General features: G+C 30.7%; 1 pseudogene; it reads right to left on the reverse strand.

The window, feature by feature from the left end:
• Nucleotides 1-4,104: 4,104 nt before the first annotated feature.
• Nucleotides 4,105-12,692, reverse strand: LOC124366869 (annotated as a pseudogene).
• Between the last annotated feature and the right edge of the window lie 316 nt (nt 12,693-13,008).

The raw sequence follows: 13,008 nt of genomic DNA on the forward strand, positions 1-13,008 counted from the left end.
ATACTAACAATTGGAGCACAGGTAACAAATGTGAGTTACTTTTAGTTCCAATAAAAATTTTTAAAACAGGTTTTTCTCATTTAAAAAAAAACTATTTACAATCAAATATTAAAATGGAATCTATTAAACGCTATGCGCTAAATTTGGTTGCTGTGTTTGAAATTATAGAAATGTGAAAAATACATATATATTTTCGTAATAAAATAGAAGTACAAAACTAATAATAATTAATTGCATATTTTATAGTATAAATGATTGTTTCACATATTTAACAAAGTATATTAAATTTGAATGTCATTTAATTGAACTACCAGTTTTCAAAATGAATCAGGACAATGTGTAAAACACTTTAGAGTACTCATCACGATCCTGAGTGTTCCAGTTTCACGACGTAAGGAGTTTTATGCTCTTTTGTATTACTTCTATGGGTGTTTTATTTAGTCACACCCCCCTAACTTTTGGAACAAAGTAGTAAATTATAAAAAACACACAATTGATAGTCAATTAAAATGCAATTTACTAATTTTTGGAAATGCTACTGGGGAAAATGGGAAATTGAGGACGGGTCTTAGGAAACATAACCTAGACAAATGTCATGACAATTCCTAAAAACTACAAGTTGAGCAACAAAAAATAAATAAAACTATGGATACACAATAGAAAAAATTATAAATTCAATAAGGATATGTCTTCACAGTCAAGATTAAGTACATGGAATTACCCTGCTGTAACCTTACTGTCCATTTGATATGTGACGCAAAATTTTTGTTTATTAAAATTTACTCAAAACTCAGGCATACTTTAAATTGGTTTACGTATTTACAAAATACAACAGTACATTGAATATGCCAATATACTGAAGGAATAGAAATACTTTTCTTCCCAACATGATTGGCAGATATAAGAATTATTTTTTGGGCAAGTACAATTTGTTTTCTTTTTATTATAATTAGTTTTAATAACAAAAACTGTTTTGAACTTTCTGTGTACGGTTTTAAACCCTAGATTTGACAGTTGAAAATCCTGTACTGGGAGGAAATATTTTGCTATTATTGTTTTTTAAACATCTGTACAATAGTAATTAAAGGAGTCAAGTATGCATTACAATATATATTATTTTCCGTACATTACGGGGAATATTTATGTGTGGTTGAAAGTCTTTTTTGAATCGATATTTATTTATTAACACCAAGAAAAGATAATTAAAGTTTTAAGCATTAGAAAAAGTACAAAATACTTGTATGAGGGAATACAGAATATATATAAAGTATACTAACAAGGTTTCTTTTTTTTTTAAAAAACAATAAAAATAATATCCACTTTACAAAAATTATTTGGAAAATAGTAAAATTTGGGGCACAAACAATGTTTATTCTATAAGTGATGACAATATTTTTCAAAACTAAAAGTGAATAATATTAAAAAAAACACTCAGTTCAAGATTAACGCTTTTTAATAAAATACGGAAATAAATATTGGCCCTGTAAAACAAGAAACATATGTTCTAAACACATGGACTTGTTCAGAAAGAAATATTCTACACAGTGACGTAGGTTTCTCAAACAAATTTACACAACAAAATGTGAGTGTATACCTTTACTACAGTATTTACGCATTTTCTTGATTGAGAAAAGTAGTAGTGGCAATTTAGCATTAGTTTCATAGCTGTATTTAATTGTGTCATAGATATTATGAATTAAGTAAACTAATAATGAAATTAAACAGCAAAATACACTGATTGATAATATAAAGTGATAACCATTTAAATGTAGTTTTTTTGCAGCAAAACTGACAAGAAATCAGTCCCTAAAAAGTTACTTGTTGTTTGCTAGTCAAAGGTTTAAAACAATTTTATTTTATATTAAAACATAATTGTTGGAATAAAAAAATATTGTTTTAAGTTAAAGAATGATTATTTTTTGAATAACAAAAAAGCTAAACAATAATAGTGATCAAAATTAACATGACTAAATAGAAAATCAAAATAATAGATGATTCTATGAAAACAGCTGATTTTCACAGTTGAATGTTTAACAACAACATGCCAATGATATCTGTTCAAAAATATCGGTATTAAAACTGACAGTGAACTGCCCAATTCAGACCAGGTGTGTGAGAGAACCAGCCACCAGTTTGCCATTGGGTTAAAAGTATGTTTCCTTATCATATAAATAGAATAGTAATATATTTAATTAAGTTCGTTTAAGTACTTTGACCGAACAAGTCCAGTAAATTAAAATATAGGCTACGTTATTTCAAAATAACATGAAGGAAAATAAATATAATTTTATAAAATAATTCCATACTAGAAAATCTGTACTGTGTACGTTGAATGTGAATGCTATAGGGCTCTAAATATGACACTCTGAGTTCATCTTGCAGAACCAGTATTGCCTTTGTAGGCCAGTAGCTTATGCTACGACAATTTATGCTTAACCAGTAATTCTGGTTGAATATTGCTAGAGTATTCTATCCAGTTTATGTCACATCAGAAAACACTTTATCTACATACATACTAAATATTCTCTACGATTCCATACCATAAGATTTTTCTCAACAAAAATGAGAGTAAAAAGTGCTTGTGGACAGTAAGGTTTGTCATTGAATATGGTTTAAAAAGAAAACTACACAATGAAAAGGATATGTTGATTCATTACTAACATTTATATATTTAAAAATATAAGAAAATGTTTAAAAGTATAACATGCTGATCATGTTCATTGGTTTTTTTCATTGTTCCATATTGCATGGCCCACTCATTTGTTCTAATAGTTATATTCGATAAAAATAAATAAATAGAGGAACTAACTAAACTTTTTAAGGTAGAAAAGATTTTATTACAATAATAAAAGAAGAAGTTTCTATACGAGTTAATGATATGGTACTTGATATATAATTCATTAATTTTTAACACTAACTTTTACCAAAACATGGTGATATAATCAGCTGACTGCTTTTACTAATAAATAAGTAACAACTATCTAACGTTGATAATTTAATTAAAACGTAACTACAACTTAACACGTTTCAGTGTCGATTGATGGCAAAATGGAAGTAACAAGGATTTACTAATTTTCTTAACGAAGATTACTCCATGAGAAGAGCCCGAAGTCAGTATTGCCTTAATTAACAACATAAATAATAACAGCGGCTCGTAAAATTAGCAATTTTTAACTGCAAGGTTAACAACACATAATTATTAGAACATGTATTAGTGTATCAAGGACATAAAGAAACATGGGAGCATTTAAAATTTGGAATGTAATTATTTCTTAAGGAATATTTCATTTTTACACAGAAATAAATTCGAACATTGATAACTAGCAAGGGTATAAAACAGCTAACAAACCTCTTATTTCTTAGTCAATATCTCTTGACATAACGACAAACTCAGTTTGCTGTTACAGATTCTACTTCACAGTGAACTTCGGGGGATGTGATATGCAGACATTCAAATATTTTGAGAATGAAAGACAGACATCTTAAAGCGGAATTTAACGAATCGAAGCCAATTATAAAAAATCCCATCGTAAAATGTCAACAATAACTAGTATATACATAACCTAGCTTAAAATTTGTCATTGTGTTATATATATATACAGTCTTATTTACTAATAAAACAATAACAATTTACAATTATAAGTCCGTTACGTCAGACTTCGCTCAGTCTGCCTGACATGATTCTACACCATTTGAACACGAATGGCACTAATAAATCATTAGTATATGTCAAGGAATGTTCGCTCGTTTCTTGATCCAGACCAATACTAAATACTGAACATAATGTAATTATAATAAATAAATGCATTCCAAGAGAAATACTGGAAAAAATCAACTAACTTATTAAATAAAATCAGCATAAAACATACAATTACAAACAGTACCTTCTTATATAAAATAATGTCTTTAAACACAAATAAATTTGTGTTTTATTTTGTTCACATGCATTACTGCATAATAATTAATTTCTTAAGAAGGCAATTAAATAAAGTATATATTTGAAACTGATTGCACTTGGTAATTTCAAATTTAATTTACTAATTAACTTACTATAGATTAATACACCTACATTAATTATTGTACAAATAAAAATCCAATAATTTAAAACAAATTATATGTTTATTTACCATTACGGCTTTGAAAACAATGGATTTTAAAGAGAATGGGATGACCATTGTCTCATCGCTGATCGGCAAGACGTTTGTTGTCAGGAAACATAGTTCGGTTGGTGGCACTGCGTATAACAGTTAACTGGTGTCGTAGCGAAGTTGGCAACACTGCGTATTACAGTTTGCTGCTGTCGTAGTTGTCGAAATGCCAGTGCTGCTGAGGTGAAGAGGGGTTGCACTCCTCCATCAGAAGCTTCTGCTTGTTGTCGGCGATCGCCAGACACTTCTTGCTGCTGCCGTGCTGAATCAGCTTGGTCTGGAAACATGAGAAACACCCGGTTCAATAAACGTGGTTTTGGCAGCATTCCCAGTTTCTAGGAAAGTCATGGATAGATAGAGGCATAGAGGTTGTAAATAATCTCCAGCTGATCAAGAGACCTTCTTCCCTGGACATTAAAAAAGTAGTTTTAACGATAGAATATATTCTCTACTCTGAACTTTACTATTAGAACTTATGTTGTTTTTTTATACTGAAAACAGGGGCAACAAATATATACAGTACATAATATCCTAAAAAAGCATATCATACACAATTAAAGTATAATAAATATTTTTAAAATCCACAAGTTTTTAGATTTTAATAAAGAAAACATATTTTTTAGACACTGTTCAATTAAAGAAAAGTAAATGTAATAGTGTTTAAAATATTAATGATCATTTATTAATAGTGCTCTGAATTATTGGTCACTCTGACAGCGAATACTACAATAATTTTATTTTTTTTTCTGAGGGTTTAAGTGCCAGTTAACTGACAGTAACGTGGATACATCAGTGAACTTGTGTCATGAGTTCGGAAAGACCAATTGCATGAAGTCATGGAGTTATTGAGAAAACAAAATTATGTTTATTTGCAAATTTTTTGTTTAGTCCGTATTTGTTTGTCCAAAAGACCACCAAATAAGAAAAAAATTGCAGTAGTTTCATACCTCTGGTTTGTACTGCCAGAACTGATTGCCCTTCGATCCATGGCAAGGGTACAGAATCACGTCTTGACCTGCATAGTCCAGACACGCTTCATCACGCCGGACCTCGCCCGCCTTGCTCAGCATCCAGTACTGCCAACAATGGAAAAAACTAAATTAAGTGTAACAAAAAAATCAATTCACTAATGTAAAACATTGGTCAAATGATTCATTTATATGTGGACAGGTGAAAGTTTATAATACTTGTAAAAGTGTCAATACACTTTCACAGATATTGTGAAACTACTGATAGTGCAGTCATTGAAGCGAAAAATACGGTCTTACCTCCGAATTTTTTTACTGTGAACCGATTTGCATGAAATTTTGGAATTAGGCTCATCTTACCCTTAACTTCAAAAGTGAAAATGATCTGAACTTCGCCTATTATTTTTAAGGGGTGTAAACAACCCCTTAATGGAAAAATCGACATTGAGCCATTTTATCGCTAGAACATATGTTTAATAGTAAGTGGTGAAATTGTAAAAAAATGTTTTTATAACACAATTACCTCATATTAAAATCATTTTCAACCCCTTGAAAATCTTACAGCCCTTGCAAACAACCCCTAAATTGAAAAAAAATCACAAAAATTACTTTGGTATGACATAAAAAGATGTAAGTATAGAGTAAGTAATATTTTATATTCTCTATAATAATTATCAAATTTTTAACCCCCCTTTCAATCCTTGAAATCTACCCCTTGATAACAATTTTTTAAAGAATTGATTTGATAAAATGAAAAGGATTTAAATATTATTCCATACTCTCGAAAATAATTATCATGTTCTTAAGCTTTTCTACCCTTAAAACTACCCCTAAAATTAAAACAGTAAATATATATGATTACATATTTAAAAATAATTTAATTTAGAGTAAAAAATTGCCATTTATTGAATAAAACATTTACAAATTATATAAAATTCACTCAAATGTGTTATATATACATATAAGAACGTTGGTATGTATTCATGCCTACGTTTCCAAAATATATGAGCCATATTATGTATATATATATACACATTACAATAGTTTTTGTATCTCTATTATACTGCGTACTTTCTCATTGCTCCAAATATTCACAGTCCGAAATGTTCAGTTACTAAGCAGAAAAAAAATATGATAAGTTTTTTGACCATAACTCCTTCAATTTTCATGCTATCACAATTTATAAAAAAAACGTTGTAAAGGTAATTAAGAGAGCTACAACCATCCTTTATTGCAATATATAGTAAGAAACCTTTATCTGAATCGGTGAAGGGTTAAAGGGCTTAGGAGAGGCTGTGATTGCGCTGCCACACACGCTCTTTAAAAAATCATATTTCCGTCAATTTTTGTTTGACAGAAAAATCAAAAAAACCAGAATGTTTGTCAGAAATATACCTACATTTTTCATCCCTACACTTTTTTACGTATATGTCGTCATTTTTGAGATATTATGAAAAAATGTGGTTTTTTAAAAATTGGATTTTTTTTTTAATCGTGACTTTTTTGAAAAATATGTGCCCTGAAGCAGCCAAACTGATACAATCTATCAAACTCTTCATAATAAAGTTGATTCTAGGCGGAATACGATTAATTTTAATTTTGGTGGAAATGGCACTTATGAAACCCGTTGATTTAAAAGAAAAAACATTAGATGCTCCTCTTATATGCAATACAGCTCACTTATTTTACGTGCAAAAGACTTTTAATAGTGCTCATTTTAAAGCTTATTTCAAGCACTACAAAACTATTTTTTTATTAGAATGCCTAAAATGCATCTGCTCGCCGCTAGATGGCATTGACAGCATCCATTAAATTTCAGACAAAATAAAAAACGGCTTTGATTTTTAATATCTAGCTTAATATTGCACTTAGAGTACTTTATAAAAAACCAAATGGTTCATTGTTTTACCTGCTACAATTGTGTTTTTTATAAAATTTTCGATAAAACGTATATTTTTGGAGATATTTGCAAAAAAACTGATGAAAAACGTGAAAAAATTGCGAATTTTCCAATTGCCAATAACTTGAAAAGTATTGGATTTTTCCAAAAAACGTTATAGATTATTTTTTGCTTAAAATTAGGCCTTCTATCGATATCCGAGGTTATTTTGAAAAAAATAAATTCACCCCCGAGAAGGGGTGGCAACCACCCCCCAGGTGGTTGCGAAGTTCAAATCATTTTCACTTTTGAATTTAAGGGTAAGATGAACCTAATTCCAAAACTTGTATGCAATTCGGTTCACAGTAAAAAAAATTCGGAGCAATAATGCTTCAATGACTGCACTATGATTCAGATTTAAGTTAGCAAAGTATTTCATATGTTTTATATGGTTAAGGATTCATTAACACAATTCCGTTTCTTGACCTGATTATACTTAATATTTAGAAATTTAACAGACTACAACTACATGCTCTAGAGATACAAAAGTACATACACATAGCATAAAAACATTACAAACTTTAAGAAAAAAAAAAAAAAACAAAACATAAATGATACAGACTAATACATCACATCATGATTCTTGTTGAAGACAAGTTACTTTTTGAGTAAGCAGAATATGACATACATCTAATAGTTATAATTTTTAATTTATATCCAGTAGAACTGACTGGGATACAAATGAAAAACCATAAACTGGCCGACTGGCTACCAAGAGCTATAAACGGTAATGAACACTATCAGCTGTGGTGTAAGGGTGACGGAAGGTTTACAGCTGCACTCGCCAATAAAACACATCTCCAGTCCTAACATCGTAAAGGTCTCCCTTCATGCACAGTAAAAATATCCAGTTCAGAAAGACGCATCCACTTTAGTAGTTGATGGATGCCTGAAAATTTTACGATTTTGTTATCAAAGTACTTCTAAAACATTTTCTTTATCATCAGTTTGGGGTTTTTCTGATAACAGCTAGACAATTATGGTCCCTACTACCCTCTTCGCTACTCCAAATTCGAAGTACAGAAATTACAATTTCTTCAACAAAATCGTAATCAGTTCAAAATCTTCGTTGTAACCCGAATCATAGATATCAAATTGGTTCTAGAAAAAAACAGTTTTGGATTTGGGAGGCATCATGGCACCAAAAGAGCTCCTGTTTTACAGTTTTCAAAGTCTTTTTTGAAGTATGGCTTACTGGGCATTGGTATGTTTTCTGGCCCACTGGACACAGCAATCGAAGTCGTATTACTTCCTTTCAGATTTCCTACATGCCTTTTTTTACCCAGTGATATATTTAGGAAAATCACACTAATTGTACACACTAGGCTAGAATTTCTTATAGTTTCCATAAATAAATATTTAATAAATATTCAATATTTACTATTACTATATAAACATTTAATTGTAGTACTTATTGAACCAAAAATGAAAAACTTGAGAGTGTTTCAGTAAAAGTGTTCCAATACTTTGAGATTTTGATCTACACATAAAAATTAGCAAAACAGTTCATATGAAGGTATGTCCTAAAACCTTTAGTTTTTCGTCTATCTGTCTGTCTATGTATATTATAAAAAAATTATATCTTTTGAACCAGTAAAGATAAAGTTATAAAACTTGAGAACTGTATTAAGCTTCGGTAGACCTTTTTAAAGAATACAATATTTACAAACTCCTTTTATCTGTTTTAAAAATGGCAGAATGACGTTTATCGGTTTTGAGTTATTTTGATTGAATCATTTAAATGTCTGCCATTTGGAAATGGGTACAAACGATTTTGTTAACATTTTATTTTCAAAAAGGTCTACCAAAGGTTAATAAGATTCTCAATTACATAATTTTATCCTTTACTGGTTCAAAAAATATAATCTTTTTGATGATAAACACAAATGTCAGACACATACAGACAGATTGACGGAAAACTAAAGGTTTTAGGACATACCTTCATATGAACTTTTTTGCTAATTTTTATGTGTAGAACAAAATCCCCAAAGTATTGGAACACTTTTACTGTACACCCTGTATAAGAATGATAATAATGTCTACATGAAGATAACAATAATGTTTTGATGAAGCTAACAGGTGTTTGAGATGATTTATTGCGACGCAATACACAAACAAAAATTAAAACACAAAACAGACTGAAAAGCAAAAATATCCTCCACCGTTAATGACAAGTGTTAGCTAGACAACAAAACCAGTCTTTCATTAATTGTAGATCTTGCTAGAGACCACGGTTAGACAAACACTAGATGGCTGTTAGATGGACTGGATGAGTGTTACCTACACCCAAGTAAGCGGTTACTTTGCTGAAGCGATACAGAACAGGATTCGTCCAGTTACGATCCGATTACCTGGTTACCGCCCTGTTTGTGACAAGGCCACAGCCCCACCGGTTTGTGCATGTCCTCCGGTTTACAAGCAGAGTCTATGCACTGACTAGACCAGGGGTTGCCAATCTGAGAAACTCAATAAATCAGAATCTGACAACGAATTTTGTTTCAATTTTAGATCTAGGATCTCGGAGTTTACTTTCAACACCTCCTGCTCCATTCGCTGAAAACAAATAATTACACAGAATTTGTTACATTGGATTTTTGGTTGATGCTTTGATCGTTTTTCTGTAACAAAATTATTTTACTTCTTTTCGTAGAAATAAACAAGATTGGTACTGCTTTTAATTTAAAATAATTCAGGTACTATCCTAACTGAAAAATGTTTTACATGGAACTGAATTTATTGAAATCATAAAAACAGATTTTATTTTGAGAACTGTCCACGGAGGAAACAATGTGCTCGTAAAACTAACAAATTACATTGCATAAACTAGATTTTAAATCTTGGTATTGTGACAAGAGGAAAAAAATATGCAGTAACATCAGTTTATTACGCAACATAAAATATTAATTATAAAATTAATTTGATGGAATTTTCTACAAATATTCCAACTTTATTACTCTTGCTCGCTTTCAATAAAGTAATCCGGATTCTCGTGACCACTTCTGGTTAGCGTTGAATCCTTTTTAGGTCCTTAAATACTCAGTTTGTTCTCTAATTCAGTCCATGAAGAAAAATATATTCATTTCACCACGTACAACCAAATGGTAAAATGATTTCTTTTCGTTGCAAACAGTTTCTATAAATTAAAAGCAGTCATCTTGAGTAACGTTCAAAACATCAACCAACTCCGAACCAATCAGTTGGTCTGGAGACAAACCTGGGTTGCCGCCCCATCTTGTGACAAGGGTAGAGTCCAAACAGGTTTGTGCAGGTCCGACTTGCGAGCTGGCGAGTCCAAACACGTCTTGCCGCCATAACCTAGGTTTCGCACCTACAACAGTCCTTCAGTTAAGTATAAATTACACTACTTGTGCTGTCGAGCACAGAGACATTGTAACTGGATTATTACAGTTGAATTACAAAATTACAGTGCAGCACTCTTTTGTATATTGGTAACAAAACAACTATCAATTTCAATCTCTGTTAATCTTTGTAACAATTGTCTTCTTCAACTAATTGACTATCTAAAAACTAATTTAATATTCTACATGGGTAAAAGATAACATATCGAGTGCAGATTAGTATATGACAAATCTAAAATGGCTTCAATAGTTTTACTAAAATTTTGTGAGAAAAAAATTTAAATTATTTGACTACTGGTTCTGTATAAAGAAAACCATATTTTACTTATTTTTTAATTTTAAGAATATGAATAAATTTCCCAAAAGTGCTGAAATGTGAACGCAAGCCTATCTAAGAAATTGATAAAATGTAAAGTATAAACAAAACTTAAATTTATCCTGAAATAACAATAAACCCTATTGGGTTTCTAGCCAAATTGAAACAATCAATACAGAATGTAAGTCACATCTAGAACTTTCGCCAGAAGTTCAGCAGAGAAGAACGGTTGTGGGATTAAATGAAGAGACGCTTAAAACTGAAATCGTCTTCCGTCGAGTAATTTTTGACAAAGAACTAAAGAGAATCGACATTATCGAGAGGAGAGGACGCAAATGCTGCTAATGGCAGATCTAAGCGGCTTGAGACGTCGACTTTGACATCAGATCTGAGCTCAGACGTCTCAGCTGCTGTTTCTAATTATGTCAGAGATGCTTAACCAAGGCCGACCCTCTTTGTGAGAAGTGATCCGGAAACATCTACAGTGTTGTCTTTCACTTTATATACGGTAACAGAGTAGTAGACCAAACTAAGACAAATTCTATATTCAAGTTTAAATATGAACTAAAATACATATATAAAATACCGCACCAAATATGCCTGATATAACAACAAGTATCAATTAAATAGTACCAAAGCTTTAGATACCATACAGTTATTGTATTTCTCCACTTCTATACACACTAGAACTAGAACATTCTAGATCAGCATTCAGGTTGCCACAGCTTTATGGTATCTTTGTATACAAAATAAAATTAAATTTTATTACAGGAAAAGTGTTTTTATACATATATTTATACCACTTTGAAGTCTTTTATGAAAGGAGAAAACTGTTTTTTCAACCAATATATGATTTGCATGATTAAAAGTAATCTGCTAAACTTTGTAATATTCCTATTGGGTTATAAATACAAAAAATTATGTAATGAATAACAATTTTACCTGTTTTTTTGTAAATTTTCGATTTTCTTTCCAAAATACAACAAATTAAAAATCTTTGGTAAAGTTAAAACTTGTTTCACAAATTTATTAATCTGCATTTCAATTTCAGTCCAAAATATTAATTTTTTTTACAAATACGTATGGACAGACATTATCAAATAAACAATATTTTTCAGTAGAGTGATCTAGACATAACATCATGTTGGAATGAATCAGTAAATTACAGTTTACAGTCACAATTGTGCTGTACAACCACATCCTCACTCACCTCTCCGGAAGCCACAGCTTCCCCGGGGATAAAACAGTTCCGGGTAAATGTTATCCAGATACCATCTGAATGACTTGCACCCCAACTTTCTTCTGAGCTCTTTTCTGGCTGACACATCTCCAAAATCACCCTACACACAATATATTACCATTATTATAACTTTAAAAAATATATTCTCTGAGTTTTTTCGATGAAAACAATCGTTTTCATTATACAAAATAATATAAATCAATTCCAGTTCTCTCGTTTTATTTTATACGTTAACATCTGATTGATATGTTTTTGCGTCCATTTTACATCAAACTTACATTGTGTCACGTTGCTGTCATGTGTATTTGTAGCCTTTTACACACCATTACTCATCGAAATTTTATTGTCAGGCTTTGTATTCACTATCATTTACTTTTGAACGATAAAGCTTTATCTATAGTACATTAATTAGCATTTTATGTGGTAGTTTCATTGATAAAACATTAATTAAAAAACAAGTCAAAATTGTGAAGCCTGTGGAAAAGTCATACTGATCATCATTGGGCATACTGATTGCTGATTGGTTGACCTGCAACCAATCACGACACAGCTTGCTTGGTATTCAGTACCTTTGTAGGTGGATGTGCATTATTGTTTAACAAGATTGATTGTCACAATGATGCTGAAATGTGGTGTGGCAGAAGATTGATATCACGACCCGCCTGTGTAATTCTAAGAATTAATAATACCTTGATGACATCTACTTGGGTACAGAGTGTCATTGGGTATTTAATATACTAATATTTATTTAGATGTAGAAGGCATTATTTGTTTTAAATGCAGAATCTTCCTTTACTTGTTGTATGACAAAAAATAGCATTTAATTGTTTTTTATAAATGGGTTTATTAAATAACTAGGTCCGAAAAATATGTCTAACAGTCCAAAAAACTGCTTTGACCATGGTTAGATTAAGGGTAATTTTTCTACTTAACAATGTTCTTAATATTTTATTACACATAAATGCTCTTTGCATACAATTACTGATTAGTGTATAGTTTTTTAAAGGTGATAAAAATGTATCCCACCTGCTAAATTGA

Source organism: Homalodisca vitripennis, chromosome 7 (assembly GCF_021130785.1).
Source record: "Homalodisca vitripennis isolate AUS2020 chromosome 7, UT_GWSS_2.1, whole genome shotgun sequence".
NCBI lineage: Eukaryota > Metazoa > Arthropoda > Insecta > Hemiptera > Cicadellidae > Homalodisca > Homalodisca vitripennis.